Below are 14810 nucleotides of genomic sequence, written 5' to 3' on the forward strand. Positions count from 1 at the left end.
ATTTAGAGTTATTGATCAAGTCACTGTAGAGTTAAAAGTGGGCCCCCCCACCAACTTTTATTACAGAAATGTGAATTAATTTAACAATTGAGATTGAACTCCTACAACCCTCCTGGTTTGAATGACACTACCTCTTTGGCATGTATTTTAAAATTAAGAAAGTTTGTTATAGTGAGGCAATGGCTGTTTTTCATAGAGATGTTCTTTTTATGATGTATGCTCAGTAACTGTTACAAGAATTTTTTAAGAAACTAACTAGAGTGCTATGTAATTTTAGAAATTGTTTGATCAGCAGCCTGTGGTTATTGAGTCTTTGTTTCGCTGGAGCTCGATTAGTTAATTACTTGTGTACCTGTTGTTTTAAAAGTGAGTAAATGGATTCATTTTATGTTACTGCATTTGTCTGAGGAAGTCTACCGATTGTGTAAGGTAGACAAAAAGCGCTTTACAATGGTTATTAAATTCTGTGGTGTTTTACAGTTTCCAGGAGCCTTCTTTTGTTTTACTTTCCTGAGGCTGAGCAGTATTTGTGAAGTTTTGTGAAGTTCAAGATAGCTTGCAAAGAGAGACGGCTCCAGGGGTAGACTGCTCCATATTACTTGCTAGCTGGTCCACTCCACACCACTCAATACTCACCACTGGAGGAATGAGTGGACCAATTGGGTACTGCTAATACAGCCAGTGGGCAAGGTCCTGCTGAGAAAAAGGGGAGAAATTCAGTATTGTTAGCCATACTATACTGCTTAAAGAGGTAAGAAATCTCACTCTGTGATATTAGATCCAATGTATTTTTACAACTGTGCTTTGGTAAAAAGTTGCCACATCACTTCATTACCAACCTCCATAAGAAACATTAACTTCTACACCAGAAATTAATGATTTACCTTTAGAAGATAAACTGTGAGTATCCATTTGAACAGTCTGGCTTTTCCTGTGTAAGTGATAAGTTTTAAGTTATTTCGGTGGAGCACATGCCTCCCATAGGATACCAGTCTGTGTAAAACATTTTCCTTTTGTGTCTTCCTCATAGATATGAAGCCATTCATTGACACTTGATGTGTGTCTGATTTTTTTTTGCTAAATTTTTGACCTGACCTAGGTCATGTGACCTTCAGATACTGTTCAGTCTTCTTTCAGGAATATTTTTTTTATTTAACATTTGTTTACAGGGAAAGTCCTACTGGGACACTGCCCATTTTCAGTTGAGGCCCAGGCAGAAACGATCCAGACCTTACCTTATCTTTAAGCCCATTGCAGTGCTGATTCTGGGTTGATTTACTTCTTGTTCCTTCCCTGTAGTGTGGCCTACATTGATATGATGAAAGGGTGCATGATCACCCTGCTAGCTGTCCTATCAGCTATCTTCCACAAACAGGTACATGGGGTCTCACTGTTTCCCATGCTATGAAGAACTAGCCACTTGCTACTGTTCTTTTAAACACCAGCCCACCCTCTTTCACTGAAAGTTAATCCCCAAACTTTGGTCATCATCAGCAATAATGTGTTTTATCAGAAAGCACATTCCTAGTTTTTAGTCAGTAACAACACCACCAGGTGACCATAAACTATATTTATTCCAAAATTTAGCCACTTGTCATACATTATTTGCAACTTAAAACATCTTCCCAAATCTGGGTGACTGGTGGGGGCAGATGGATACCCATTCTTTGTTTTGTAAGTTCCTCCCTAAACTATGATCATCTGTGGAGCAGGTGATTACTGACTGTCTATCTTCCTAAGCTTATCTCAAGCCTCCCTAATTTCAGCCCAAATGTGGGTCACCTTCTTTCACCCTAAGATCATATCCATACCTAGATTAACCACGTATAAAGACCCATGCCCTGGTATCCTAATGCCATCACTGAACCTGAGTTGTCAGTCATCTGAGCTTGATATTCCCCATATGTCATCCCAAGTTTATGAATAGTCTCAATCTGTTACTGACGCTGTAGAATACACAGCCATGTCACCTGAGTTCACTTCTGTCACAGGTACGATAAAAGCACCCAGAACCTTTGTCATCTTAAAAAAAATAAGGATGAATAATAATGTGAATGTAAATAAAAGCTCTCTACACTTCTGTCTTCCCCACCACCTACTTTCAGATTATTCATACGTGAAAGACTAGAGTGGAAAATGTAGGTAGTAAAAGGTTACAGAGGATACCTACAGCCATTACCTGACTTCTCTACACAAGGTCATGCTGATATCAATTTAAACAGCAAATTGTATTCCCAATTAAAAAAGGTCATAACTGCTATCAGTCTAAAGCATTGAACTGTCTTAGATTCATTCAGTAAATTCAGTAAATATGAACCCTTCCCTGTTCACCCATAAATATGACATGTTATGTGATGTCATCACAAAATTCTGCAGTACAGAACCTAGAGACCCAGGCCGAGCCAGCAGGTGGTCATGCTATGAGCAGTGCTGTACCCCAGTAAATAAATAAATAACTAGAACTCAGCATTTAGTACCATCAGCCCGGCGTAAGAACATCTTTTGATTGCCAGTTACATTTTTAAGCCAAAATTCTCTACTTTTTGAAATGTATTTGGGTCGTAATATACCATTGAAAAGGCTAATTCTCTGTAGTTACCAATTTGTTAAATAACAGTAAGTAAATCACCATTGTTGTACATCAGTGATATAACCCTTTTCATTGAGGGGAAACCTGTTTGGAGCAGTAACTAAAAGCTGAATATGGGCAGTAACCTTATCAGACAAACTGCCATCATGACTGTATAACCACACATATCTCAGAAGAGTCCCGAAAGGATTGTGCTGTGCATGACCTAACTGTAATCTACTGCTGGTTATTGTTTAACATATAATCACCTATTTGTTTATTATCTGTCATTATCCTGTTAAACTACTACTAAGTATCAAAACTAATTATATATATTATATTGTTTACAATATCATTTTTAGAGTAAAGACAGGTATCGAGCATTTGTTAGCCTCAAATCACCATTAATTATGTTTGGCAGTCAGCAGAGAAGATTAACTATCTGTTTTATGTAGCTGATAGTAATGGGTTTTGTTACTCGTCTGGTCAGGATAAAACAGATGAACTTCTGTGGGCTCTGTTCAAGCAGATTTTTATATACAAACACATCAGGATTGATGCTTAATAACTTTAACTTTGATAAACTTATAAACACACTGACTATCGCATTCATACATGTTCACACTCTGGCTGCACTCTCAAAATGGCACTGAAGTTTGCACGTGCCTCCTGTTGATATGCACGTGCTGTCCGTGGAAATGCTTCTTAAAGGTACAATACACACACTATTCTGCAGGTTTGATTCCTTCCAGCTTCATCTGCCTCATGTGTCACGTGGAGCAATTCACTTAGCCAGACAGTGTTCCTGGTTTACACCTGAAAGGGGACAATTGTGTTCAGTGGCCTTACATGGTTAACAAATGTATAAAATGGTGCATCAATGCTATGTTTTAACTTGTTATGAAAGTTAAATTAACATTTTTGCAACATGAATTACTATAATGAATAAAAAAACATTTATATAAAGTGTTTCAATACTGACCTCATGTAATTCTGAGCCAGAAATCATCCATACTGAAAGTCAATAACTTAAAATGTTTGGAAGGTTATAGATCTGCCATGTTGAGAATAGTTAAAACGCCATATATCCTATAATAACCCCCCTTAAGCAATGCTTTGGCAAACAAACAAACTAACATAAGTAATGCTTCTTTAAATGGCTAAGCATGCATTCATTTCCTGTATACTTGACCATATTACATCACACATACTTAAAGGCAGCCTGAACAAGTAAACATTATAGTCCAACAGGTAAATATTCCATTTCAAGACACCCCATATCAGTTTCTGGTCATGATTATTCAGCTGTTCTCACTCATCCTCCACTTCCACTGAGCTTGAGGGTGCACCAACATAGAAGAAGTAAACTCCATTTGGTTCATCTTACTGACAGTTCCTTAGCCATCACTGACTTTGTATTCATAAGTCCATGCTTAGCCTCCAGTAAAAAGCACAACACTGCCAGCAATGTCAGTCTGTATTTAATTGTCCATCTTCTACACTCCTTGATTGCCTCAAATTGTACTTACTGTTGCATTGTAGGTTCTGAGAAATTGTGATCAAAAAGGATTAGTCATCCTGCTACAGTACAGTGCTTTCCCAGTTACCCAATTTGCCAGAAGTCTTGTACCTTATTATATTCCTGGCTTATCATAATTTGATTTAAGCACTAAGGCAGCCAGTAACCTGTAACCTTTCTTTGTTCTCAATGACTTATTTGTAAAGCCTATTTGGAGCCTCATCTTTCCTTTACCAAAATCCAAGCATTTTACTACTTCCTTGTCTCCAAGCACTGCAATCAGCCTCAAATTCTTTCATCTAGCTTTATCTTCCAGAGAAATGAGCTGCTTGTATCACTAAATATATCTGCCTGTATGACTCAAATACTTTATCGCTTACTTTTTTTTCTTAACCAATAACATGCTATCATATTGGCTATGCAAACAAGCAGCCATCACCTTCACATACTTCCAGACATCTGACATACCCATCTAGCGATCCCTGGTAAGTGTTTTGGATCAGGTAAAATCCATTTCAGTGTAGATCCATGCTATTTTAAATTAAGCCTTAACAACATTTTGGTGCCTAATTGCCACTGTTTTTCAATCAATCTTCAACAGTTTCTTCCTCCAAAATCACATGTTCTTCACTTCTCACCATTTGTTCTACCATGATGGTATGTGGGCATTTTTACTACAAGTCTGCTGTTATATTTGTACTGAATGAACAGCTTCTGAAAAACACATATTTAATCATACAAACTGGGGTAGATAGAAGAGACATCCAATCATGAGAACCATTGCAAGTCTTTTAATTTATATAGCATCTTTAAAGGTAAAGCAATTATTTTTGGTCAGCCAGGAACACCCGTAAGGCAGCTGTACCTGCTTTCAAAGGCAACCTAGATGTGCTACATGACTAGAGTCAAGCTCAAAGTTACATAATATGCAAGAGGGGATTCTGATTCAAACTCAGATCTGCAAGATAGACCATATTAGCTTTCCTACTAAAGCACATCATTCACTATGAACTACTATAAGTGATGTGATGAAAATACAACATTCTAGGAATCATTATTCTTATCATCAACCGCCTTATTCTCATTGTAGAAAGAAATGGATTAAATTCTGAGCACAGCTTCAGCAAAGATGGAAAATCACAGCATAGGCATGTAAAATACTGCAGCACCTTTCAGTAATACTACATGGAGTATCATTAAAGCTGCATTTATGATTGAACTCATGGCAGTAATGCTTAAAGTATTATTACTTACCCAAGGGCTCCCATTCATAGATGCTACCCTCACAGTGAGTTAATGCAAACAATCAGAAACTGGAACTGGCCAACCATGCTAGATAAAAAGGAACAAGAAGATAGTCATTCGGCAACAAAGTCGCCACGGAGAAGAGAGTTATATACATCCAAGTCCGGAGTCACTTTATAAGCTTCAAATTCTGAAATCTCGAATTGCAGAATTTCGAGCCCATAAAGTGGAAAATTCAAATACCCGAAACCACAAAACCGCGAAACCCTAAATCCCGAAACCACAAAACCGTGAAATTCAAACTCCCAATACTTTCAAACACCAGTAAAACACACACACACACACAACTGAACAAGCACACACACCTACCCTTATTATATGCAGGGGGAAAGTCCCCTGCACCCCCCCACACCCCCCTACTTAAATATTCTACCTCCAAGGTCACACTACATACACACAAACACATACACACACATGAAACACCACCACACAAACTACATTCCTCTCGCGCACACACATCACAGGAACAACATACACTAACACACACTACAGCCCCAACCCAACACCCTTAAACATAAACACTTACCTGAATCCGTGAACACAGCGCAACACCAGAACCGCTAATTCAAAATCTCCCGCATTCGAGATTTTGAATTTTGCGCTTCTGAGGTTGCGCTCTTCCGATCCTTCCACTTTATGACCTTGAGATTCTGAAATTCGAGATTTCAGTATTTCAAGCTTATAAAGTGTTCCCCCAAATCCGTATGTACCAGTTTTAGTAATCGTTTATTCCAAAATAACAGTTATAGCAGGCTTTAATTGCAGCTTCATCAGGTTTACAAATGTTCATCAATAATCACAGTTAAATGCATACAAATACCATGTGCTATTCAGTGGTTGGATCCTATTAGTTAGACTCCATTAAGATTCAATAAATAACATAATAGAAAAATCAATATGTAGTACATAGAGTATGTAAAACCTATACTAATTATCAATCAAATCAATCATCTAAAATTATTATTATTATAACAATAGCCTGTTCTGTTCTTTAAAAAACGGTTTCAAACTCAATGCATCTTTCAATCCTGGATGCAGATTAGCTCTTATAATCCACTCATATTCCACACATTTTCTTCTAGTACATATATCGCCATCCCTTCTGCTTGTCAGAATTGACTGAAGTGCCATAAATTTAAAAACACGTTCAAGACTTGTGTCAGATATGTTTGTATAACGCATTAGTATTCATCTGATGTTTTATGCCAGAACGATGTTAGCATATGCACTCTAAACTTTCTGTTTTTCTTCCTAACATAAAATGCTGTGCATACTTGGCATAAAGTTTATATAAATCATGTTAGTAGAATCGCAATCTACTTAACTATTATAGCTATATGACCTGGTGGTAATCAGGTGACTACAATTATTAGTACACAATAGATATCTACAAAACTTGCATTTACCATGGGCACAAGTCCCTTTCCTCTGGCTAGGTCTGTTGTTAAAAACATCCTGTTTCTTGTAGCATAGGACCTGTTTCAAGCTGTGCCCTTTTATTACCAAAAAAACATGGTCATTTTCAGTAATTCCTTTTGGTAGAGATAATAAATGCAAAATATGCAAATGATTTGAAATAATATCTGTTTATATTATGTGTATATCTGTTATGTAATAGTAAAACTTAATTTAGAATCATTATGTTGTCTAGATTGATTATTCACTAGAGAGGAGACGGGCTTAGCTTTTGATGTACATGCGTCTTTGGTCAGTATGCGTTCGTTGTCTAGTAGAGTGTGTTCATATCACCTCTCGGTGAAATCATGCCCTAATCGATCTGGTTGTTCAAACACATAACAATCATTAGTAGTTATGTGCAGTTAAGCAACATCTGTCCCTTGTCAGTATTTTTAAAATGTATGGAGGGTGCATATTTGTTTGATGTAAAAACATATATTTTGCTGGTATCCTTTCTAAATGTACTCATTCAAGTTTACCATTATTTTTAACTTTTTCCCTGATATCTAAAAGCTGATGTTATTTGGGGAACAAGATATTTAAACTTTAAATATTGTATGGAATTGATTAGTCTGCATATCATATAAATCTTGACTATTAGGATCACATAAAATAAAAATGTCATCTGTAAATTTTTTAGTAAAGAAGACATTTTTGAAAAATATTAACACTGTTAAAGATGTAGGTACCTTCCATTGCAGCAAATAACCATATTTGCGTAAGTATTGACTACCAAAGTATGCACTGCACACATTTCCTTTGGAGAACAGATTTGTCTTGAAAAAGAAATACGTTATTGCACAAAACCATCATTAGCAACTCACAAATGGTATTTATATCACCATTAGACAAATGGAAATACCTAGAAAAGAATCCACTAATAAATTCTATACCCATCTCATTAGGTATTACTGTGAAAAGACAGTCCACATTAAGGTCATCAATAGGAAGGAGCTGTAACTACAGTCAGAATGCCACATATATACAGTTGTCTTAGAAAGTCTTGGCTGACTTTTATATAGCTCTTTGAATGGCCTAAACTTGGTGTAAGACATTTTCTAAATGATGTGAAACTGGTTATGTAATTTGCCTTTTAGATGATGCAGTAGGAGTCATGGGGGCAGTTTTTCTTTATGAATTTTAGGAAGACCATCAAAAATTGTTATTACAGGACGAGGCATGTGAAAATTGTCAGTAAAGCCAGTGAAAATTGCCCATAAAGATGTAAACTATACATTTCCTTATCAGTTTTTCTTATGATATTCTGAATAGGTGTATCCATCTCAACATCAGAATGCATATCAAATATGGTATTTAAATACAACTGGGTGGTCTTGGTTTTTATTATTTTATATTATTTTATTGAGTCTTAATTGAGTTTAACCAGTAGTGACCAGCCACTGAATAGCAAGTGGTATTTGTATGTATTTAACTCTGATTATTGATGAATTTTTGTAAAGCTGATGAAGCTTTGATGAAAGCCTACTGTGCTTCTTACTTTGGAATCAATGATTACTACACTGGTATATATGGACTTGGGTATACATGACTTTTCTGTCTGTGGTAATTTGAGCTCTTTTTTGCTTGATTGTGTGTTCCTTTTTGTTTTCTGCTCATCCATCCTTGTCAGCAGTTGAGTGGTCTTTGGTTGTGATGACTGGCACGATGCCAGGGTAATCCTATGGGTTAGGCTTATAAAGGCACCAGGGCCCTTAGCTTAGTACACACCTATGAACCTATGACAGTAGAACTGTACATAGCCATTTTATGACTCAAATAAAAAAAAAAAACATTTTTGCTGACAATCTCTACTCGGTGTTATGTATGTGCTGTTATTAAAATGCACATGTTTAGGTATTTTAATGTTGTTGTTGTTGTGTCTTTCGGCTTTTCCCGGTTAGGGGTCGCCACAGCGGAACTCCGGTCTGCTAATGATTGGCAGTAGATTTGTATGTGCCGAGTTGCCGGCCCTGATGCACAACCTTCAACGAAGGTACACCCATTCACGTATGTCTACACACAGAAGACACTCTAGCTGAGAATCGAACAGGACAACGTCTTACTGTGAGGAGACAACTCTACTGCAGCACCACCACCGCAGTATGTTTAGGTATTTTAATATTGTTAATATTTTTATCTTAATCAGAAGAGAGCTTATTTTTAAGCACTTTAAGTAAATGAAATTTGCCTGAAGGATGTTAAACGTTTGAACCATTGCTTCTTGTGTTTTATCAAACCCAAATGCAAAGTGCTGTAGGATACAAACTGACATCAGGAAGTGTTAGCAACTCAACTGTAAGATATGTCCATATCCTAAGCAGTAGCTCTGTACCATGTGTTTTAACAAGACATAACATAATCAAATAAAAAACTAGGACCAGAGGCTTCCAGGGATTTAAGAAAATACTGTTGCAAACTATGATGAAGCAGCCAGTTAGAATATGGAAGAATGTAAACATTCAATTGACTGTATAGATGGACAGGCATTAGTTTTCCCATGTCTTTCTTAGCACTAAACGAAGGAGATGGTCATCAAAGCCACATGGCCTTTGGCATTAGGGTATTGCAGTCATGAGTGGACTGATAACTCTGAGTGAATAGCGTGGAGCACAGAAGAATTTTAGCAATACATTTTACCCAGCTGCAATTGTGGCGATGTTATGCCTCATCTGCCAGGCAGGCGTCTAATCGCTACTCTTTCCTTCAAGAATGCAAAAAAAAATGTTAATGGTGCATCTCAGCATGAAGAGGGGAGAAATATAAATAAAGAAGAAAATTATCCAGCCTGCCTAGATTCAAAGAAACGTTATTGTCATTTAGGATCACACAAGTGCAGCCTAAACGAAATAACAAAGTCAGCTCACTAGAGAAATTCAGTGCAAATAACGTAGATACAGCGGTATGAAATAACGTAGATACAGCGGTATCAAATAACGTAGATACAGCGGTATCAGAGAATAACATAAGAAAGAAAACAACACGTATGACATGAAAGAGGTGGTTCACATTACATAAACACATTCAATACCCATTATCCATTGATAAATAATAGATACCTACCACCAACCCCCTATACTGTTAAGACAGAGAATAAATAGAGACTAGTGAATAGCAGCTGTTTAGTTACCATATTGCACTTGTTAACTGTAAACGTGACTCAGTATAGCCATCATATTGCATAATAGTAATGCTTAGCTGACATAGGGTAGACCTAACAAGGTTATCTGATGTCCTTTTATTAGACACCTCCTGGACGTACTAACCACGCATTTAACCATTAACCATTGTGCTATCTGTGATGAGATAATCTTGGCACCTGATGACAGCCAGAAAATCAATCTTTGTCTCACTTTACGTTTCAAAATGTTTATTTATTTATTGATGTTTGTCTACCAGGAAAGTCCAACTGGGCACAGGTGCCAATTTTCAGGGGATGCCCAAAGAGAAAAGCTCCAAGGTGACAAATTTAATGCAATCAATATTTACAGTAACACATTTTATTTTGCACTTTCATTGAATACATAGCATCTGGATAATAAAATTTGTATTGATAGTCACAAACATTAATATACAAGCACTTTAATGATAATTTACAGATAGAAGAGTTGTGTATAAAATATGAGTACTTTACGAAACACAATAGAGTGAGATTTTAGAAGGAATAAAGAAGCTGAAGTGTTAATAGAGAAATAGTAATGTAATGGTAATGTGGGTGTACTGATTAGAAGCAGGATACAATAGTTTAAGTACTGCAGTAAAGTGAAGTATTAGAAGGGGATAAGCAGGTTAAATGATTTAGTGCTTTAAAAGGAGGGATAAGAAGGTGGTGAAGGATGGTAGGAGTGTGTGTGTGTGTGTGTGTGTGTGTGTGTGTGTGTGTGTGTGTGTGTGTGTGTGTGTGTGTGTGTGTGTGTATAATATATATATATGTGTATATATATATATATATATATATATATATATATATATATATATATATATATATATACATATATTGAAATGTATGTTTTTAAAATAAAAAATGCACCCTTAGAAAAGTTTAAGGTTAAATAAGTAGTAGTAATACCACAGTATGCACATTTATTAAAAAGAAGACATTCAACTTCCCAAGTGTTGAAACAGTTTCTCAAGACGGTAACCCAACCATCACTGCTATGTTTTAAAAAGTAGCGTGAAGGCAAACTCGAATAAGGCTAAAAGAATTTTCTTCGGTAATAAATAATTTAATAAAAACTCGTAGCACCACAATATAACAATAATTCCAGTGTGTTAAGAAGAAAATTCTTTTAGCCTTATTCGAGTTTGCCTTCACGCTACTTTTTAAAACATAGCAGTGACGGTTGGGTTACCGTCTTGAGAAACTGTTTCAGGAGTTGTCTTCAACTCCTCAAGTGTGCTTGAATAGAAGACAAAGTAAGATCTGACAAATATGCTGTACATTTACCAAAATTACTATTATAACCTCTACAAGTCATTACTCCTGCAGATATTAATACTTTTAGAATAATATTTGTGAAGGTGTCACATTAGTCTTTAAACTAGCTTAAATATTTATGATTTTTTTATACATTTGTTAAACAGGTCATCCCACTAGACACAAGTATCTCTTATCAGGGTGACTGAGGAACACTATCTGGTCAGGTGACTTGCTCAGCTGCATAGATGAGAAATGGAGGTGGAAGGATTAGTACCTTGTATCCTTGATTACAGGAAGTGGCTCGCTAACTGGCGAGAGCCTTAATCCTCTGCAATAACTGTCAGTCAAGTTAAACCTTAGTGATTTAAGTAATAACTGAGAACAAGAGAATTTATCTCTAGCAGTCCATTTCTTAGCAACTTGATAGTTTTCTTTCTTTTTTTTTAATTCTTTTTAATGTAACCAGCCTGACCCCAGTACCCACATCCACAGTGGGTATACCAGCTTTATCTAGTATTCCACCCATACTTACATAGATACTGCTGGGGCCAGTTGTAGATTCTAATGGTATTCTGGTCCTGGTTTAATTTATTTCTGTGCCCTGCCCATTTCCCAGTCCTTCCTTGGGCAACTCCCCTCTTTGAACCATGCCTGACCTAATGGAGAGACCTCAACAAGTGCCCTCCCTTTTGCTCTGTCAGTTGCCTAAGGTGCTAACTGAACCCGGGTTGACTGAGCCATCAGAATAGGTTAGCAACTCAGTACTTAATCAGTATTTAACTAGTGAAGATATCGTAACAGTTATGATAAATGTGGGATACGGGAATGCCACCCATTTTAATGTCCGAATGCAAGTGACCCATGAGAGTTGTACCATAAGTTCTTAAACATGCATTAATGTCTTAAATAATTTATTCCATAGTAGTGTATTAACACTGTAACAGGTCCTCGGTATATAAATTAATATCAGCAGATTCATTTTTGCAAACTAACAAAGTGAAGATGTATGTAAGCTATAACAAATCTGTTAAAGTGGCTGCTGTAAATGCCTTGATTAGTTGTGAATTGAACATAACCAAATTTTGAGCAGGAAATGTGTTTGTGGTTTCCCAAAATCTGTACAGGCTAAAATTTACATTATCCTAACAGAATGTTGTGTCTCGAGGGTATGGCATCTGTAAAGAAAAATGTTCTTTATGTTTCACTGTTTCAGTCATTACATTTGGGTAATCTGCTAGCAGGTTGCCCTCAGTCGGCCTAATTAACAAAGTCTTGGGTCCTGCGTCAGTTGCTGTCCCTTCTTCCATGATGTCAGGTCGTCAGGGGTATAAAACATGCATCCGATGCCATTACGTCAGTCTTTCTTGCCGTCTGGTGTCCGAAGCAGAAGCAGTTCACAAGTGCCGGTCGGCCGACTCCTGAAATTTTTGTTTTCGAGTTTCAGAACCGAAGTCTTCAACTTAAAGCTAAGTACCCTGTTAGGGAAACTTTTTCTTGCTCCTTACCGATGTCAATAAAAGTTAATAATTGCATTACTTGTGGAAAGCAAATACCTCACAAAGATTTTCATTCGTGCTGTATTCCTTGCCTAGGCCCTGACCACGACGTACTTTGCTGTCGGTTTTGTGCTTTATTTAATCAGCGCACTATCCATCATTGGTACATTTTTGCCTCTAAATATTTCGGTTCTCAGTTTAATTATCCAGAAATGTCATTGGTTAGCCATCCGACTACCGGGATTCCGAAAAAACACAAAGATAAAGACAGAGACAGGCTGCCGAGGTCCAAAACTGTCAACGACGCTTCTCCTAAGCCAGTCGCCAGTTCGCCGATACTCAGTGAGACGCTTTTGCAGCCCATGATACCCGCTTCTTCTGATTCGCAGGCCTCTAGTGAGACCCATTCAGAGTCCGGTATGCCGCGAGAGGCTTCACCTTTGGAAACCGTGGATGTCTCTACCTTGGATGGGTCCGGAGCCGCTGTGCAGGCACCGGCTTCTGAAGGTGTATTCAGGCCTACAGACTTGCATATTAAATCGACTCCACCTTCATTACTAAGGCCTAAATCTCAATCTATGTCTAAAACACCAATGCCTAGGCCACATGTTCAGGCCCCTATGCCTAAAAAACAAATGATCAAAATGGCTGAAGATCTAATTACTCTAATTAGGGGTAGTCAACCACCCCCTTCTAAGAGGCCTAGGGCTGAGCTTGTTATGAATCTTCTGATCAGGTTTCTGTTTCTTCTGACTCTTCTAATGACCTTGAATTGTCCATACCTACTTATGAGGATTCTGATGCAGAGGATTCGATTCTCTCTGCTTCCCCTCCTGAGGATTTTTCTTTTGGGGAAATTTTACATACCTTAAGGGAGCATTTCCGCTGGGAAAGTCAGGAATTTTCTGATTCAAAAAATAGGCTTAGGGATTTCCTTCTTCTACCTCAGCATAGGTCCTTGGCTATACCTCCTGTACTAGACATTGTTGATGTTGTGTTTTTGGAATCCAGTATGGCCCCTGATTCCCTTCCTCCGGCTCCTAGTAAACCTTACAGATACTACAGGGTTCCTGAGTCCCACAACTTTCTTTTCAAAAATCCTGTTGCAGATCCAGAAACCATTTCTCAGGGGCCCAAGGGCATTAAGGCTTCTACTGCTAAAAATCCTACCCCTTCTGATAGAGACTCCAGGGCACTGGATAGATGGGTAAGATGGTTTATACTTCTGCAACCTTGGCAATCAGGGCTTTAAACTGTCAGTTTCATATGTTAAAATATCAACAGCATATCATGGGACTGCTTAAACAGAAAATGATGTTGATTCCTGACTGTGTGGAAAATAAAGATTTACAGGATTTATTGCATTCTGCTGAACAAGTTGGAAAACATACTTCACAATGTGGTTTTGATTCTTTAGAGGCCTCCTGCAGGGCTGCTGTTACTGGGTCTGTGCTTAGAAGAAACACAAAAAATGCCAGCAAGATAGTTTCACCGTTTAATATGAGGCGAAAAAAACGGACATGAATGTCCTGCTTCAAATAATGATACTCATACTAGTTTCGGCACCAGCCTTCATCAGTGAGTAAAAAAATGTGTTCAAAATCCAAAAACAGCGTCAGTATACATACTATTGTGAACCAATAGAAAAACAGACATTCTCATCAGGCTCCTGAAACAGATTTAAAGTAACACAGCAGAATATATATGGACACATATTAGTATAAAAATATGCTTAAACCAAATAATCATACCTAATGCCAAATAACCAAGACAAATCAATAAATAATGTTTGCCTGTATAATAGAAAATATTGGTTGATAATGGTATTATATTAGGTATGAAAATAAATGGCATGAATACAATGTATATGGCTACATGGTCAAAAATTGACTGTCATGATAACATGATTTATAAATGGTCATTGAGACCAGGAGGAAATAGGGCTCCAAGATGTGTAATCCAATATCTTTCTTTGTGGCTTAAGATACCTTGCCATCCAGTCTGATTTTGCCTGTTACCCGTAATTTTGTCTATAATAGTAAACAT

General features: G+C 37.2%; 1 protein-coding gene across 1 annotated transcript in view; it reads left to right on the forward strand.

The window, feature by feature from the left end:
• The window catches only part of LOC122798714 (zinc finger protein OZF-like), a 138063-nt gene that overhangs the window by 37494 nt on the left and 85759 nt on the right, over positions 1–14810 (forward strand). The gene's annotated exons all lie outside the window — the stretch shown is intronic.

Source organism: Protopterus annectens, chromosome 3.part1 (genome assembly GCF_019279795.1).
Source record: "Protopterus annectens isolate FY-2018-M chromosome 3.part1, PAN1.0, whole genome shotgun sequence".
NCBI lineage: Eukaryota > Metazoa > Chordata > Ceratodontiformes > Protopteridae > Protopterus > Protopterus annectens.